Raw genomic sequence first — 17,941 nt, 5'->3', positions numbered from 1 at the left:
CGCGGGGACAAGGCCGGCCCCTCCCGGGCGCCGCCTCCCGGGCTCCCTCACACCCGCAGGCCAGAGGCCAAGGGTTAGGGAGGTGGAACCGGTGCTCCGCTCCGCCCCTGCCCCGAAATCCGCGCGGGGCTGGGGGCCGGCCGGGCGTCCGGTGGGCGCAGAGCTGGGGGAAGGCGAGCCGCGGGGAGGGCGAGGGCGGGCCGGGCGCCGAGCGTCCAGGGGGGCGTGGCTGGGGCTGGGGCGGGACCAGACCGGAGGCCGGGGGCGGGGCTCGGGCGGGGGCGGGTCCGCAGGAAACTTGAGCGCCTGCCTCCGGCCGCGTGCCCCGCCCCGGCCCCCGCCTCCGGGTCCCGCCTTCGCGTCCCTTCCTTCCCGGAGCTGGCAGGCGGGCCGCAGCGGCGGCAGGCGGCAGACGGGCGGACCGGCGGCGCCTCCACCTCGTTCTCTCCCTGGCTGCCGGCTTCTCTTTGTCCTTTCGGGCGGCGATGAGCGCAGGGCCGGCGCGGCGGCTGCGGGCACACGGAGGCCCGCGCTCCTAGCCACTCCTCCCGGCCTCGGCGCGCTCGTCCCGGGCGGCGGCCCGCGTCCGCCGCAGCTGCCGCCTGCGCCGAACTTGGGCTCGGGAAGCCGGCGGACCAAGTCCTGCGCCGGAGCCGGTAGGGAAGGGGCGGGCTGCGGGGCCGCGGGGCTGCGGGCGTGTGCAACGGCGTGCGCTGCAGTCGGTTTCTTAGCGCTCGAGCGTGTGTGTGTGTGTGTGTGTGTGTGTGTCGGGGGCGGGTACCGGTGTTTCTCTGCGCAGTGGAGTTGGGGATGACCGCGGACGGTCGTGTGGCTTTAGAATGGCGTGTACTCGTGGGGACCCGTGTGTGCAGTAGGGTGTGCACATTTTGGACTGCGTTTGTGGAATTGTGTGTTGGGGCGCAGTTGCTGGTGGGAACCGGTGCTGGGCGGGTGTCGTGTGTGAGCAGCTGTGCGTGGAGCGGGGGTGGCGGGGTGGGCGTGGGCGGTCCGGCCTCCTGTCCCAGTCGGTCGGCGCAGTGCGGAGCTTAAGGGCCTCAGGTACAGCTGGGACCCGACGGGGCAAGCGCGGGCCTCGCGGGCAGCCCGGGCTAGCAGCGCAGGGGGCAGGTCTGCACGGCCCACGTGGGTCGCCCGTGAGCTTCGGCCAAGGGTGGGGGCCCACGCGGAGGCGATCTGCTCCCTCCTCCCAGGCCGGTGGGGGGACGAACGGAGCCCTGCTCTCGCTCGGACCCGCACTGCTACTTGGGCGGGACACGCCGCGTCCCGCGTTGCAATTTGCTTCTCTTTCAAGTGGGGGCAGCTTGTCTCTTGGGGGCTGTCGTGACAGGTAAAATGAGAACTCACTAAAGATAGCTCTTGGCCCAGTGCTGGCACGTAGTAGGTGCTGTGTTAACTGGAGTAGCATCTCCTGTTTTTAATCTTTATTTTCCCTTTATCGTGTGTGTGTGTGTGTGTGTGGGGACTCTTACATTCCCCCTGCGCGTGTTTCGTGCCTGTCTCAGGCCCCAACTTCACGGCGACGCGCCCAGGTGGGAGAAAGTTTAGGCTGCTGGGTGCACTGCCTCCTCGCCGCACCTCCCGCGCGGCCACCTTAGGGTGCCGGAGCGCGCAGCGCGGGGCGCGGGAGCTTGATCCCTCTCCTGCCCGGAAGGCAGCCACTGCGGAGTCGGGAGCCCTTTTGTTCAACAAGTGCCTGGTCCCGGGGGAGATGCCGCTCATGGAGCCGAGAGCCGCGGTGCGAAAGTGGCGCTCCCCGCAGAGCAGATCTGGGGTTCGCGGGCATCCCGGCCGGGCCTGGTCTCGCTGAGCGCCACCCCCGTTCTTCCCGGCCGATGCCGATTCCACCCAGAGGAGGGTGTTTGCCAAGACGCCGAGTCCTGGGCGCTGGACACCCTTCGGCCCTACCCCCACCTCCCGCCCCCGCTCCCTGGCTGTCAGCCTCATGCGGGAGCCTGGGAACCGCTGGGACCCTTCCTCCTAGTCCCACATCTTAATTTAAAAAATACTTAGTTTTGAAACCTACTACTGGTAAATTTGAACCGCAGTGGATGTGCACACCGAGCTCTTTCCACGATTCGCCCTCGGGATTGTCCAGCGACCGCACCTCGGCGTTGCTCAGACCCGGCAGGGCCGGCTGTCCGGGGCTGCGGGGCACCCGCCGCTTGTGCCAGAACGAGTGATGCCTTCGCTCCGTCACCTGGGCTCTTCCTTTCAGGACCCTCGCGGTCGGAAAACCGCCTTTAACCAAAGGAGCGACAGACCCTGCGGTGCTTGAGGCTCCCAAGATGGAGCTGGCATGGGATGGGCTAGGGGAGCCTGCTGGCCTGCCTCTGGCGTGGGATGCTTTCCCCAAGTGCGCGCCCCGCCGCTGTGCTGGGAGAAGCCGCACGCTCTGCAGGCATTTCTGACACAGGAGCAGAAACCTCTGGTGTGATCGTTTGGTTCATCTTCCAGGAGGACCGAAGCCCTGAGATCTCAGCAGCTGTGCAGGCCAGGGGGATGGAATAAGCTAATTTTTCATCCTGGTTTGGTGACAGGGGCACACTTAGAATGCAATCTGTTTTCCATTTCATCAAATGATTTTATATCCTAGAGGAGAAAAGGGCTTTTGATCTGAATCCTACTCTTTCCCTCTAATGAGATTCTGTAATATTAAAAAAAAAAAAAAAAAAATCAGCCTGGCTTTCTCTGCTCAGAAGACAGACCAAAAAGCTGTTTTTTTCCCCCCTCAGTCAAAGCCAGCCCTTTGTCTCAAGCAAGCCAGTGTTTTGGCCCTAGATCTATTTCTGTTTCACTTTTGAAAGCGCCTGTAATTACTGCGCTCTTGAGGTTTTATTGGATAATGTGCCTGGGGAAAGGCCCGGGGCACTGTCTCCCTGGTGGTGGGTGCGGTGCCACGTTCCGGCCTGGTCTTCTCCCTTTGGATTCTACTTTTATGCCATTTTTAAGGTGGGACATAGATGTCAATGGGTGGTAACCATTTGGGAGACTCGGCCCTGGGAGTCAGATGCCAGGACACTCGACCTGTGGGGAAACCAGAACAAGTCAAAACCCCAGGAAAACAAGGATTTGCTCCAACTCCAGCCAGGGACCCATTTAATTTCCAGCAAGGCCTGCTGGGGAGAGATGCTACGAGAAATAAAAGAACTTGGAGAAATTGCTTCAGAATTTACCTCAGTCCCCCTTTCTGGCCACAGGGCTGTTCAGAATTAGAAAGATACACTGTGGCAGGACAAAGAGTGGGCTCCCTGTGGCGACTCCCCCCAGCCCGGGTCCTCGCACTCACCCAGCACCATTTTGGCCTGGAGCTGCCGTAGTTTCACCCTGGAAGCGGTGGTGCCCGCACGCCTTGCCTTGGGGCTCTGCAAACACACTTCCAAGGGTTCCCACACACATGCAATACCATGTTGGGTGCGTGTCAGGGTCGTTCTGTCTCCCTGTTACTCAATATGTCCTTCCCCCAAACTTATTCTGAGACCTTGTCGTGTTGCTACTCATAAGTGGTAAATAAAGTCCCACGCACACTCATGAACCAGTGATAATCCGGGCTTCTATCAGGGAGCCCCGGTGTTTATTTGGCACCGAAGATTAAGCTAGTTGGCAGCTGAATTTTTTATCTAGATTTGGGTCAGGTTTGTATTAAAACCCTGCATTCCAGCAAGCCCTAACCATGCTTGTTTGTTGTGGGATAATGCGTTCAATTTATGAGTTGCCAGCCCTGATTGCTGGGGGATTATTTTGCTAGTTTGTCAGCACCTGCTGTCATTGTGGTTGGGGAAGGAAGGCACATTTGGAGTTAGGATGAGCTGACACTTGGAGATTTTAATCATGCTCTACATTGGGGCTCCCCATTCCCTCATTGTCTCAGTGGGTTTCTCCGTTGTGTTCACATCCACACGTAAGGCTGTGCATCTGTGATCTCATGTAGCTCTTCCCCTATTCCCCTTGGGGTGAGTTTCTAATCTGGTGATGACAGAGGGTGATTGTATATGGAGATACCGAGTGGGCTTAGGGCTCTTTCAGTGCCACTTGCCCTATGGAAAAAAGGTTGCTTTCAAATCACTTTCCACCAAAAAAATTGGTTGGAATCTGGTGGTGCAGGTTGTAATATAACTTTAGGTAATCAATACAGTTTGACATTTGGAACATTTCTTAGGCGCTGATGAGCAAGGTACAAGTCTAAAGAATTTTTTTTTCCTATCATCTGAAAAGCACAGTAAATCCTTTTGAGAGCCCTACCTTGGCCATGTCGTTTCAAGTGAAATTGAATCTCAGAGGCAAAGCTTCAAATCTCTGCATTTATGAGGCATGACTAACTAAAGACATCCTTCCCAGAGACCTCGCTCTCTTCCTGTTGCCACCTTCCTCTGCCAGCAGCAGAGCAGGAAAGATGACTTCTTGGGGCTGTTTTCCTTTTCCTTAATTAGCCAAGTGCATCTTCAATGCTAGCTAATCCAGCAGCTGTATTTTCTGGGTATTTGTTTCTTTTTTGTGCTTGAGGTTCAACCCAAGTTGGCAGGAAGCCAGGATCCTTGGGGTGGAGGTGCCGGGTCAGCTCCACCTGCCTCAGATGAGCAGTCTTGTCGAGGACCAAGTGCTGGGTCTCTGACCCTTGGCTAAGAAAACTCAAGATTGTTACGTACTTATTCTATGGTTAAGGTTGCCAGGATCCTGAAGAAAGGAAGAAGGCTTTCAAGTTGTGTGTGGTCCTCCTCTCAGAAGTCGTTTCCAATTTTGCCTCAATACCCCATTGCCGCTGAAATCTTTCCTTGCTCTGCATCCCCTTTGGCAAGCAAGGTGCCGGCTCAGGCAGGCGCTATGCTGCGTGCATCTCTTGGCACAGTCTCCTTCCACCTGCCCAGGTCCCCTGGCCGAGCTCACCTGTGCTCGCATCTGTGCACTGGCAGGTGATGCACACCTGAGCTACCCCCCCTGCCCCACCCCACCTGCAGCTGCAGACCCCACGCTGTCTTCCAGGATGGGGCGGGCTCCCAGCTACTACACATCAGAACAGAGCCAGGAACTCTTCTCCCTCGCTGGAGCTGTGTCTTCTACCACTGTGGCCAGTGAGTGTCGTCTGCTCATTGCTGGGAATCTCAGGAGTGCTTGGGAGCTCTTGCGCCCTCTTCGCTCCACCCATCCAGTGGCCAGCCCTCTCTGTGGCCCTGGCTCTGCTCCCTGACCTCACGCCTCCTCCAGCACAGCGGAGCCCTGCCAGCCCAGCCTGGCTTCCAGTTCCTCTACCTCTGCCACGCTGTCAGCCATTCTCTGTTTCAAACACACATTTCATCATCTTACTCCCTTCCGCCTCCACTCTGCTCCCCACCCAGCTTGGTTCTCTTACTCAGTGAGTGTTGTCTGCCCTTACTGTGTACCTGTTCCAAGCTGGGCTCTGGGAAAGCCCGGGCGTCCTCTCTGCCTGTGTGGAGTTTAAGGTCTTGGGCTGGGAGACCATCAGACAAGCCTGTGGGTCTTGAAGTGCTGTGGAGGGGAGCTCCTACTCCAGGCTGGGGGGCTCTGTGGAGAACCCCCTTCTAAGCTGACACTGGGGATGGGAGGTGGGGGCAGGGGAGGGGCTGGATCATTTGGTGGCTTTCTTTCTTCTCTCCCACCCAGACTTCTTTATCTGCTAAACTACTCATCTTTTTTTTTAAATTGATAGCTTTATCAAGATATAATTCATATACCATAAAGTGTACCCATTTTAAGTGTACAGTTTAATGATTTTCAGTAAATTTACAGAGTTGGCAGCTGTCACCACAATCCAGTTTTAGAACACATCCATTGCCCCAGAAAGGTCCCTCCAGCCTATTTGCAGTCACTCCCCGTCCCCACCTGCAAGCAGCCACTGACAGACCCTCTGTCTGTCTAGATTACCTTTTTTTCCTGCCTGTCCGCTGTAGGTTTGGCTCAAGCGCCTCTTCCATGCGGCCTTCCTGGGGTCTTCACATCAGAACTGATTTTTCTCCCAGCGCTGAGGAAGTGAGGCGGGTGCTTGGCCATCTCCTGCCGGACGGTGAGCTCTGTCGCTGGCCTCTCATGCCCGTGCCCAGCACAGCGCTGGCACCTGCAGCATACCCAAGGCGCATTGGCTGGACGGACTGAAGTTGCTTTCCTCACATTTCTTTTGTCTAGCTCCTGAGTGTTGGAATTTATTAATCAAACACAGGGAGTGTGATGTGCCGGGTGAGGTGGGGCAGCTGTCTACACTATCTTGTTTGAGCAAGAACATGTGAGGCAAATGGCATCAAACCCTTCTTTTAAATGGAAAAACTGAGGAGGCCTTGAGCAAATACGTAGCCCAAGGCCATCAGCAGAAAGTTGAAGGATCAAAAATTAAACTAGGTCATTTTCTTTTCTGCCCCCAATTTGGTGGTAATCATATGCCCTTTTTTGGCCTTGCTTGGGCTGGTGTTCAGTTTTTCCTGTACGAGTCTTGTCATCCCTTCCCAAGCCGTGGCAGTTCCTTCTAGGGCAGGAGTGCTGCATGACACGTCCCATTTGCCCCAGTACCTGGTCCACAACTGAACAGGTAGAGTGGTTCAATACATGTGTGTGTGCAGAGAGGTTGAATAGACTGGGGGAGGGAGGAGTTGAGTGCTGTGTACTTTGATGGTTTGTGTATTTCAGAAGAATTTCTCTCCTTGCATCATTTTTATTCTTTCAGGAAGGTAGCAGAGGAGGAGATCCCATTTGACAGATGCCCAAACTGAGACACAGAAATTGTATACCCACTATATGCCAGGTGGATCTGGGTCTCACATGGTCTCTCGCTCCCACCGATGCGAGAACTCTCACGATGGACAGTAAGAACATCTTGTTCTTTTCTGAATGATCAGGACTGTTAGACTCTCATTTGCAAAATACCGTTGAGGAAAGATCGGGACATTGGGGTCAGGCAAACCTGAGTTGGAGTGGTGGTCTTTGCTGTGTCGTTTATTGGCTGGGAGATGCTCTCTGAGTCTGAGTTTGCTCATATGCACAAGCGGGTTCCAGGACCAGCTCGGACAATCAAAGGGGACACGGATGTGAGGACCCAGGTGAGTCTTTGGCTGGTCGAGTGTGTGCAGTAAGTGGTGGTGGCTGCCTTCGCTATTTAAACATTCTGGGATATAGTGCCACCTCTGCTCCTAAGTGTAGCATTCCTTTTCAAGTTCAAGTTTATTAGGTGTATTTCAAGCCAGACTGCAGTAGTGAGGCATTTGATGTTCGAGCCTGTGGGAGTTGTGTATGTGGAGACTTCCAGAGGGGAGCCAGTGCTGGTCACGGCATGGAGTTTGGGGACCTGCCATTTTGGGTTGTCCCAGCCTCACGCCTTCTGCGAAGAGTCTCTCAGGGTCCTTGATGCACCTGTGGTGACCCTGAACTTGGGAGGCTGTGCAAAGAGATCTGTGGGCTAGGAAATCCAGGTTCTCAGACATAAGGAGGCCAGGGCCTCTTGGTCCGCTCTCCCTCTGAGTGCTCGGAAAGCATCTGTCAAGTTCGGACGTGTTTGTGCTCTCAGGCTGAGGAAGGACGCCGGGCACACTGGCGGATCATGATTCTCTGCAGCAGAGTGTATGGATCACAGCACTCTCTTTCCTCTAGCAGCAAAATGCTCAGCTTGCTGCCCTCTTTCTGGGCATTTGACAGACATTTCCAGAAAAGAGGATTGATGACAGCCCCCACCTTTCCCTGTCACCCCCATCCTTTCTGTTTGTGGCCTTGTAATCAATTTTTGGAGGTAAGTGAGGATCTCTCAAAATCAATCACCTATGTTTAAAAAAAAATCATTTTCAACATCATGCAATTTTCTGTATTTTCTGCCTATGGCTGGAGAGACGCTCCTGGCATAGTGAACATGGGATGTGAGATTTCCAGAAAAGCCCCCAACCTCAGGGGCTGAGGCAGGGTCAGGGACGGCAGGACTGGTGGCCTCCCCACCCCCCACCCCTCGCCCCAGCCTGGTGTGGCAGTGGCAGGGGTGTCCTTACTGAAAGCCCTTCAGCCTCGAGGTGCAGATACCGTGCTCGGCGCTGCAGCCTGGACAGTCTGCGGGGGCTTAGCCTCCAGGTGGAGCAGGAAACACGGTGGCTGCTTTGGCGTCCATGTGCCTTTCTCCTTCCCAGTAAATAGAGGTAGAAACACACCTCTGGCAGGTGCTAAGGCCCTTCTTTCCTTCATGCTGTAACTTTGGCCCGTACAATCCATTCTTGTTTTCTGCTTTTCCCTGTTCTCTCTGAAGACAGGGATAGAGATTGCTGCTTTTATTAGCATGTGTTCTTGATGATGGTGCTATTGCCTGACCCCAACCAGTGTGGCCTGGCTGGTCATTCCCAGAGCGTGCCGTAAGAGGAAAGCTTTTTGGGAATTAGCGTCACCAGCGTTGGTGGGAGTCGGGGGAGGGGAAGTATAGCACAGGTGAGGAAATCCAGGTTCTCTCAGCCAAGGACCCCCACGGTGTGGCCCATAGCTCCTTCCCTTGTGGCTTGTCTTGGGCCAGTTGCTGGCTTTCCAGAACCACATTGTCACTGTCACCACCATCACCATCACCAAAATCATCACAATCACTATCACCGTCACTATTGTCACCACCATCATTACCATCATCATCATCACCATCATCATCCTCACCATCACCATCATCACCATCACTATCATGATCACTGTCATGACCAGCACCAGCACTGTCACTGTCACCATCCTCATCTAGTCTCTGCATTATTTCACAACCTTTGGGTCACTGTGTCACGTAGCCCATTCCTGCCGAATTGGCTGTTTGTTGTGGCGTCCAGCTGTCGGGGAGGGTGGTGATGAGGGGAGCAAGGACGGGATGATTGCAGGTCTAGAGCACCAAGTGGATGGATGCTGGTCTGATTCTGAAAGTGACTCCATGAGAATCGCTGATCTGGAAGATTCTGGGAGAATCGCACGCGTTCTTTCAGGCGCAGGAGTAAGGCAGTATTACCTGCTCTGTGGCATTGTCCTTTGTGCCCCCAGGGAGGACAGATTGTTCTCCCTTGAGCCCGACCTTACTGGTTGGGTATCATGCTTGCCCGCCTCGCCCAGGGCGGTGGGCCCCTTTAGGTAGGACCCTGTGGGTTTCTCCTCGGTGACACCCCACCCCAATTCCTGGCACAGATCCTGGAACAAAACCAATGCCCAGATGTGTGCCTGAACTACCCCCCAGTTCCTTAACAGTAGGATCGTGGTGCATTAAATTACTTAAAATCTTAACGCCTTGCCTGAAGGGCTTGCTTTGCAGGCCTGAATGGCCAAGTTAGTGCACTGGTCACGTTTTCTGTGCTCGTTTTTGATTGGTGAAAAAATGTTTTATGCGTTTGTTAAAATTGCAGGACAGTGGTCTGGAAGCCACTGAAGCTTTATGGGTTGGCGGAGTGACCCAATCCTATTATTCATGTCTGGCTTCTGACTTAGCACGTGGGATGTTTCCTCTCCACATCTCGGTTCCCTCATTTGTCAAATGGGGTTTAGGGCTGGATAACCGCTAAATCCTCTGTCAGCTCTACAATTCAGGGAAAAGGTTTAAAAATATAAACTTGCATTGTAGGATGCATCCAACACAGAGCATAGAGAGAGATTTCGTAGCTAAAATGACTGCAAAAAGATGAACCTCTTAGAAAATACAGACACCTTAGCAACTGCCATGATAATAGGCAGCATTATAATTCAGAAGAAACTGATATTATTGAGCAGCAGATTGTGGAGCGTAGATTAGAAGGAGCGGTAGGGGCTGGAGGGCCCTGAAGCTGGGAGTTAGGGCGGTGAGCTCTGTGGGTTGGTTTTGTCACCCAGCTCACCATTCAACCAACCTTTTCTGTTACTTCCTGTGTTAAGGAGGCTGAGATTAAGAAGACCAGGGCTTGTGGTGTGAAGGAGGAGACAGGCTGAGAGGTGAGTAAGTGCAGTGGGTTACCGCCGTGGGAACACAGAAGGCTGGCAGTGGGCTGGGTTCGTGGGCCCCAGGTCGGTGCCTTATTTATTAATAGAAGCTGCTTCACTGTCCCCGTAAGAGGATGTGCTGGCGAGAAGAGCCACCGCTGGGGATGCTGCCGTCTCATTATAATGATGTATTCACGTTCTTCCTGGGAGGTGACACCACTGATCATTTAAGAAACTGGTCGGCTGAACTTCTTATTTGGACTAATTGTGAACAGAGAAAAGTCAGAAATAGAGAGTACTGCAGAGAACAAGTAATTGTATTGTTTTCAGACACAATGGACGCAGTAATGCACAGTACCGACCAGGTTTTGCCTCAGATTGGTCTTTTTAATGAATTGCTAAGAATTATGGGAGATGAGCACAGTAGTGGTAGTAGCATAGTAGGTATTTGCTAAGGGGGCTGAAAATCAGCTGTTTAAACATTTCTCCCAAATGTGGGGCTGGGAGGAAAAATATAGAACTATACAGACAGTTTCATTTCAATTCTGTTTGGAAGGGAAAAAGTCAGAGAAATCAGGTGGGAAGGAAATATACCACTGTTGACCGTGGTTGAATCTGGTCGGATCGTGAGTGATTTCTCTTTCCTGCTTTTTTCCTATTTCTCTATATTCTAAATTTTCACCAATGGGCATGTATTATTTTTGCAATTAGAAATAAAAAAGGTTTTAAAAGGAACTCTAAACTCCCGTTCCTTGTTTTCCCTCCTGATTTGCCTAGCAAACTTTCTTGTTAATAGTCAGACTGGCTGGAGCCCTTAATTTTCAAACTTGTGATTATTTAAATAATGGAAATTTATCGTAATACCTTATTAGAATTTGTTAATTGCATCTAAATTCAATACTGAGTAAATCTATTAACTGGGATATAAAGAAAGGTCTCTTAAGAAATTCACCATTTCAGTGTGGCAGAGCGTAGAGTTTGTTTATGATCTAGAATGTGTTTCTCCTTTATCATTTGCTTGAATTTGGGCGTTTGCTTTGATTCTTGACCTGGAAGGAGGCTTGGTGGCTCCTGCTGTTTAACCTTGGGTATTTACTGAAGTGGTTTCATGTCCTGACACCGACGGCCCCTGCTTTTCCGGAGTAAGCTCCCTGCTGCTTGCTGTCAGGCAGACTGTTTCAGCTCCCTTTTTGAAAATAACTTTTCTGTTCCCATCCCTGCCCTTCTTTTATGACCACAGAGGATGGACCTGCTGCTCTCCAGCCCCTGTAAATTAGGGTACTCCTGATGGCGACTCTTCCTCTTGTCCCTGTAACTCAGATGTCTGTTGACTGTATTTCTTTGCTGGCTGGTAGGCAGGGCCACCTCAGCCCTTGTCAGGGCCTTGCCTGACTTTTGGTGGCGTCCCTCCAAAGGCTGCTTAGGCTATCACCCTCATCATTTTTCAGGGGTTCCATCTGTCTGAGTCCAGGATATTGAATCAGCAGTGGAAAGTTATGAAGACGAGGCCAGCCATCAGAGAAATTGGCTCATATGAAAGATTAATTCTAGGGGGAATGAAGGAAAGAGATGCCGGGCCCGGGCTGTCTCCCCAGGCAAATAACATCCCCCTGAGATCTGGGGAGCCAGAGGTTGCCTCTGCTACGTGCTCAGCACCTGCTTGCAGTTTCTTGGGTTAGATATTTAAAGAATCACATCTTTACAGCCCACTATCTGTATTTATGATCTGGAGAAAGCAAATATAATTGTCATCAAAATTCCATCATGCCTGGTAAATAATTTCAGGATCTTCCTGTCCATACAGATACCAAATTAAACAAAAAAATTAGCCTGGCTCCATTGTTCAGAAATTGCTCTTTTCAAGTGCTGGGTCCTCAGGTTATTACAGGATTTGACACAGGCAGGAAGCCTGCTTGCCCATCACAGGAGACAGGTAGGTTGCCATGGAGACCAGGTGTTCCCTGTTGTTTCCTGGGTATCCCAGTTGTCCTGGAAAAGGAATTGGCTCACTTTATGTGATATTTCTGAAATAGTGTGTGTGAATTAAGTTTTTCTAAACAAAGGTCAGAGGTTTTTAGTTGACTTACATTGTGTGGGGTTTCTGACATAATTTTGCCCTCAGTTTTCTTTGCTTAATTATGATTGCTGCTTTATCCCTGCCTTTTCCTGCCAGAAACACTTAAATGCATCAAGACCACTATCCAAGACAACAACAACATCATCATCTTTCCATAAAGCTGGGGGATGCTTGCTTTGGTGTGAGCGATGATTACCTCTTAAAATTGAGTGAATTAACTCGACAGTCACATGTTGTGTGCCAAGCCCTGGCCGGGGCCCTGGGGATGGCGTGTGGAGCAGGGCTGTTGGAGGCCCTGCCCCGTGGAGCCTGTATTATGGTCGTGATCCCAGACCACGTGAAGCCAGGGAGGGGCCCTGGGCCGATCCGCCCCTGGCTCATGGTAGCCTTCAGCCACCGCCAAGCCGCGGGGCACACAGCCTCTCTCACTGTCCCTGTGGGATGAGCGGGCACGTGCCTTGTTAGATGGATGATGTGTCAACTGTTTTGTTTGATCTGTTGTTACTTGTCGGCATTCTTCAGAGTGTAGAACAGTGCTTTATCAGTCTGCTTCTGATAATTTTATACGCTAAAAAAATGCTCTTCGTGCATATTCTTGGGTCCCTCCCTATTGATTAGTTTTTTTTTTTTTTTAAATTTGTTTTTTAGAGATAGAGTCTTGTTCTGTTGCCCAGGCTGGAGTGCAGTAGCTTCATCATAGCTTACTGCAGCTTCGGACTCCTGGGCTCAAGCAGTCCTCCTGCCTCAGCCTCCTGAGTAGCTGGGACTACAGGAGCCGCCACGCCCAGCCCTGGTTGAATAGTTTCTAAAGGCAGTCACGTGACAGTTGGCTGTGGAAAGCTCTTTGCACTTCCTGGGTCTTGTCAAATATTGGCAGTTTCCTTTCTCCTTTCATCTAGTTTGCCTTTAGCATCTGCAAAGCCACCGAAACAGAGCGTCCCACAACATCAGCCGCTGGAGGCCCGAGGTGGGTATCTGACCCACTCCTGCAGAAGTGACTTCTCTGCAGTCATTTCATGAGAAAAGGCAGCAGCCACTTTTCCTTTCTTCTGTGGGTTTGTGGCCTGCAAGGGTCTACTGTGGCCCCAGAGCCGGACAGCCCATTTTTTAAAAAATTTTTCTGCCTTTCAGTGGCATTTATTTATTTATTTATTATTTATTTATTTATTGAGTATTACAGGGGTACAAATGCTTTGGTTACATAAATTGCCTTTACACCACCCGGGTCACAGCTACAAGCATGCCCATCCCTCAGACAGTGCTTGCTGTATCTGTTGGAAATTTACCTTCTTTATATCTGTGAGGAATTTGCCTTCTCTCTGCCATCCCTGTGTGTGCTGGGACCACGCTCGTCCTTTTGATGGGCACTGCCTCTGTTTCCTCATCTGTGAAATGGGAACACAACCTCCCTTGCAGGATTGTTGTCATAGTTGCCATTAAACGTCTTATGAACTCTAAAGTGCAGTGTCGATGTAAGGGCCATCATTGTTGTCATCAGCACCGATCTGTCTGTATTCGCCTCCTGCGGCCCTGACACAGGTTGTCTGAAATGCAGGTTTTCTTGCTGGGTCCCTGTGGCTCCCCTTCTGGAAATTTGGGTTCTGAGTCCTCTGCTCTTTTCTTCCCATGGTCTGTGGTCACCCGTGATGTCCGGAGCCTCGCAGAGGAAATGGGAAGAGGTTAGCATCCTCTCTCCCCGCCTGCTCTGGAGCAGCGATCTTCTCCGTCTTTCTGGCTGGTGGGCAGGGGAGCAATTTGCTGTTATGTACGGGGCAGCCTGGGAACTGAATGCTCGGATGAAAAACACTTGTTCAAACACAGACAATCAGGCCTGGCTCAAATCAGAGCGTATATTTAGCAAGCAGCTCCCCCCAAGCAGCTAACTGTGTGATTACCTTTGTTGGAATGATGGGCCGAGGGGTGCGGGGTGGGGCACTTGCAGTTTGAAATTCGCAGGGCCTCGTTTCCGCCTTGTTTCCCATCCGATTATGCCTTGCGAGGCGGAGCTGGTCCTGGGCTGCAGGGCACTCCCTGCTGCTTATCTCATGCTCAGCACCGCCATTTGAGGAGGGAAGCATTTACTGCCTGCCAGCCCGGGTACCTCGGGGGCCCTCTTGCTCCAGCAGCCTCCCAAGTCCCCCTCCCCTTTCCCAGCCATGCTTGGGGACCACCTCCTCCAAGAAGCGTCCTGGGCCAGCTCAGGTACCTTGCCTTCCCTGGGCACCGCTGCTTGGCCTGCGCGGCAGGGCCTGTCGCCTCCCAAACACGAGTGGCATCTTTCTGCCTGGCTGGGGTCTCTGTAAGGGCAGGGACCGTGTGTTCGGGAGTCTCCGTTTAAGCAGCGACCAGGCCTGGAGAGAGAATCCCCCACTAGGGAAAGGTGCCCTCCCATCAGTGGGCCCCACTCTGGCCCCTTGGGGAGCGCCCATTCATTCATTCACATTGTGCCTACTATGTGCCAGACTCTGCAAAGAGAAAGATCCAGGCGGAAGGCCTGCCCTCTTGGGGCTTATGTTTTTAGCCACGAGCAACAGACAGTAAACTAAATAAGCAGAGTGTGCAGTATAATGTCATAATACTTAGCAGGTGATTAGACTGGAGGAAAAAATAAACTAGTGACGCAGGTGGTGGTATTGAATAAGGGCTGAGTGAGTGATGCAATTTTTTATTTTGGGGGAAAGTATTTTTTAATTAAGATATAATTTACATACCATGAAAGTCACCATTTAAAAATGTACAATTCAGTTGGTTTTAGTATAATGGCAAAGTTGAGTACCAGTCGCTACCATCTAATTTCAGAACGTTTTCATGACCCAAAAAAGAACTCCCACAGCCATTAGCAGTCACTCCTCAATCTCCTCTTGCCCTAGACCCTGGAAACCAGTAATTTACCTTCGGTCTCTGTGGATTTGCCTCTTTTGAACATTATATATAAACAGAATCATACACTGCGTGGCCTGTGTCTGGCCCCCTTTCCTGAGCATGTGGCCGTGTGTATCCGCACGTCATGCCTGTAGATGGCCGAATTATATCCCATGGCATGGGTAAACCACATTTTTAAAATCTGTTCATCTGCTGGTGAACATTTGTGCTGTTTTCACTTTGGGCTATTATGAACAATGCTGCTAGAAATATTTGTGTGCAAGTTTTTGCATGGACATATGTTTTCATTTCTCTTAGTATATAGAGGGATGCAATTTTAAATAGGGTGGTCAGAGAAGGCCTCATGAGAAGGTGACATCTGGGCAAAGGCTGGGAGGAGATGAGGATGGCAGGACGACAGGCACAGCCGGTGTGACGGGGCCCCTCCACCAGGAGGCTGGGAAGGAAAGGCTGGACCTCCCCAGCCGCCCCCCGCCGTGGGGCCCAGTGAGTTTGGGCTGTGAGAGGTTAGTTTCAGCCTGCTGGGGAGGGGTTCTCTTTACGAATAAAGAGCCAAAGTCCCGAGACTGAGGCTCTTGGCCCACCCTTCGTTTTCATGCCTGGAAAGCAGATGTAATTTCTGGAAGTAGGGCAGCATCCTGAGGCTGAAATCCATGTGCTAAGGACACAGAAAGGGACTGGGGCCTCGGTGGCATTCTCGAAGTGCTGGACTCCTGCCTGCATAGTTTTGTTCTGTGACACAAAGGAAACTCTTTCTTGTGTAAGCCACCGTTTGCCAGGTTTATGGTGTTTGCAGCCAGATGCATTCGTTGTTGACGGAATGTCCAACACAGACATTCACGTCATCCCCCAGTCCCCGGACAGAGCCCTGCCTGCTCAGACACCATGCAAGCCTGGGGGACGTTCTGGCCCCTTCTTCGCTTTCCTTCCCCTCCATCCTAGCTGCTCTCCCAGTTGGTTATCAGGGTTAAGGTCTCCCAGTGGACCCCAGGGTCTTCCACTCTACCTTGCTGAAGTGCCCTCACCACCACTTGCCTGCGTTGCTGTCTGGTTTTAGCAGGTCTCTTGGCCCCAGCCTCCCCTGGCTCCCCACGCCCGTTCCCCACACTGTCCCGGCATGAATGTGTGTGGGTCCTACTGCTCCCCGTTCCCAGACCTTGCCTGCAGAACCAGGCGCCAGCGCCAAGCACAGTGTGAGATGCCCTCCAGGATGCAGCCTGCTCCCTTGTCCTCCACCTAGTCCCCTCCATCCCGGGGTGCCAACTTGCATTGTGCATATTGCCGGTTCCTTGTTAGGCTTCCCCCTCGAGGCCTCTGCACTTGCTGTTCCTCCTGCTGGGGACCGTGTCTCCTCCCCTCTCCCACCCACACCTGGCCAGTACCACTCACCCTTCAAGAAGCAAGCAGGCTTCTCATGCCAGCGAGTCCTTTTCTGCAGGTGTCACCTGTGCACCTGTTCCATACTTTCAGCGTTAGAGCCCCTCTCTGGGGGAATGGCACTTAAAAAAAAAGTCTGTCTTTCCAGCAGCTGGACAGAGTCCCCTGGAGAGCAGAGAGCAAACACATCCCTTTCATCTCCATCCTGTGGTGTTCTTGCCTCGGGCCTGTACCTGGCCCTGGCAGCAGGTGCATGTTAAGTGGAACTGCTGAGGGTGGTGGGTGGCTGAGACTGTTACTGGTGTTGGCCCCAGGTGAGGGCCCCAACCTTACCCCTTACCCTGGGGCTGGCCCCATCTCCTTTGGGGCCCAGCAGTGGACTCCTTTAGCTGGGCACGAACCACGTCCCATTTATAATGAAAAAAACAAAAGCTCCAGTGACCGGCACTGTCTTAGTGCTTCATACACGTGAATCTGAGTGATGCGAATTAGCCCACATCCATTCCCTCAGCAGACATCGTGGCGTGCCTCCTGTACGCCAGGGGTTCTGCCAGGTCTGGGGAGACCTCAATGGGAAAACACAAAGACAAGTGAAAGTCCCTGTCCCCTTGAACTTACATACACACTTCCATTGTGGCTGCCTCATGGAAACACCTGCAACATTCTAATCTTTCTCATCTTTCATTTTAAAATGTGATACAGGAACGGAGTCTAAAAGGATGAATTTCAACTTACAAAAGGACTTGTCTCAGAAAGAGGATTAAGTAAAATGTACTTTAAGAAAGTCAGTTAAGAATTTTTCCAGTTAAGAAAATGTAAAATGATTAGCTTTCATCTTGCCTGTTTTTCAGGGTCCCGCCATTAAGAACTCATCACCTTGTTGTTATTAAGGGTGAAACCCAGACATTTCGTTGTGTAAAAGCCAATTAAAATAAATTAAATGCAAATACTATTTCATTGTAATGTTAATTTTGAGAACTGGATCAATCAGAGGTTGTGGAATTGCCAAAGTTGCTAAGACTTGGTTACCATGACAACAGCACTATAGTGTAAGTGGTCTGTTATTCAGAAATTCTTCCTTGGGTCAGGCTAATGTAGTGACTTTATTTCTTAAGGGAGGGAGTGGAGCTTTCTGGAGTCAGGTTTGGGGCCAGGAGACCTGGTGACCTAAAGCCCCAGGTTCAGCCAGAACTAGAAAGTCACTTCCCCTTCTGCCTCGGTTTCCTCAATTTAGGGACAGCCACTCTACAGCTGTGAGTATAATGTGGCATCCAGCACTTCTCAAAAATTGCTGGTTAATTTTGGGGATTCTCGATCTGCCCACAGGTTTTCAGCCCGCATTTTGGGGGAATGTGAATGGCAGAGACAGGGAAGGGGAGGAAACTGGCCCGGGTGCCTTGCCTGTCCTACCTGGCCTTGGTGAGAATGAGACCTCTTTCATCATCTGGGCTAATGGCCAGGGAATCCCTGCCTGGTGTTTGTGTGTTTTGTTTGGGGGTGCTCTTAACGCACTGGCCATTGTAATGCCATTTTCATGGGGTTTGCAATTCACGAGATGCTCCCCCACATCGTCCTGTTAGCTTGCTGATTTTTCAGCCCCAGCATCTGAGGCCATCATTATTTTATAGACAAGGACAGAGGGTTCTGAGAGTGACGTGTCCCGGTCTTGGGTCCAAGGCGGCAGTGCCAGGGTTTGCGGGG

General features: G+C 52.0%; 1 protein-coding gene across 1 annotated transcript in view; it reads left to right on the top strand.

Annotated features, from left to right (window-relative positions):
- The first annotated feature begins 383 nt into the window (after positions 1–383).
- HPCAL1 (hippocalcin like 1) overlaps positions 384–17,941 on the top strand; it is a 96,829-nt gene continuing 79,271 nt past the window's right edge. The window contains exon 1 of the mRNA XM_069494457.1: positions 384–656. The gene's annotated coding sequence lies outside the window, so the exon portion shown is untranslated. The remainder of the gene's footprint in view (positions 657–17,941) is intronic.

The sequence above is a fragment of the Eulemur rufifrons genome, chromosome 19 (assembly GCF_041146395.1).
Source record: "Eulemur rufifrons isolate Redbay chromosome 19, OSU_ERuf_1, whole genome shotgun sequence".
In the NCBI taxonomy this organism is placed as follows: Eukaryota; Metazoa; Chordata; class Mammalia; order Primates; family Lemuridae; genus Eulemur; species Eulemur rufifrons.
Note: the sequence above shows the minus strand (reverse complement) of the source record. Positions and strands in the feature narration are given on the sequence as shown.